Source organism: Acanthisitta chloris, unplaced genomic scaffold, assembly GCF_000695815.1.
Source record: "Acanthisitta chloris isolate BGI_N310 unplaced genomic scaffold, ASM69581v1 scaffold4558, whole genome shotgun sequence".
Taxonomy (NCBI): Eukaryota; Metazoa; Chordata; class Aves; order Passeriformes; family Acanthisittidae; genus Acanthisitta; species Acanthisitta chloris.
The window spans coordinates 252,151-252,774 of NW_008685356.1; the positions used below are offsets into that span (position 1 = coordinate 252,151).

General features: G+C 46.2%; 1 protein-coding gene across 1 annotated transcript in view; it reads left to right on the forward strand.

Annotated features, from left to right (window-relative positions):
• Window positions 1–624, forward strand: part of LOC103807016 (V-set and transmembrane domain-containing protein 2A-like) — a gene marked incomplete at its 3' end in the record, with an annotated part of 2,945 nt that overhangs the window by 599 nt on the left and 1,722 nt on the right. The window lies entirely within an intron of this gene.

The following is a 624-nucleotide window of genomic DNA, read 5'->3' on the forward strand; positions in this document are numbered from 1 at the left end:
ATCAAAATGCATAACAGATGAGGACACCAAACATCAGCTTTACATTTAGTTAAAAATTTGTCTGTAAATAGGAAAAAAAGTGAAAAGTTCCCCCAAAGTAGAAATGTGACAGCCTTCCTTCACTTGATTGCAAAGAGGGAAAATAACAGGCACCTTGCAGAAGAGTAAAGGGGTGTTGGGGAATGGGCATACTTGTGTTTGGGTTGTGCATGTTTGTATAAAGACATGTATGCAGATAATAAACACCTACCCCTGCATGCATAATAATTGCATTCAGTCTAAGTATCGGATGGCTAAATCTACTGGCACCCTTAAAATATTGCAGGTTCCTTTCATCATGCTGCGCTCCCTTTCCTCTCTTATTAGCCTTCAGTCCTCAGAGTCAGACCTTCATTTCGATCCTGTGACTATGCGTATTTCTACCACCCCCCCCAAAAAAAAAAGGAGAAAAAGACAAAATCGACTTCTTTGAATACCTCCCCCCACCCCCGTCGCCTTCCTCCCTCCCTCTCCACCGAAAGGCGCGCCTTGCATTCCAAGCAGCCCCTGCGCTGCAGGAACCGCTTTTTGGGACCCTGAGGCTGCGGCGACGCTGTCAGCACCATGGACAGATCTCGTCCGCTG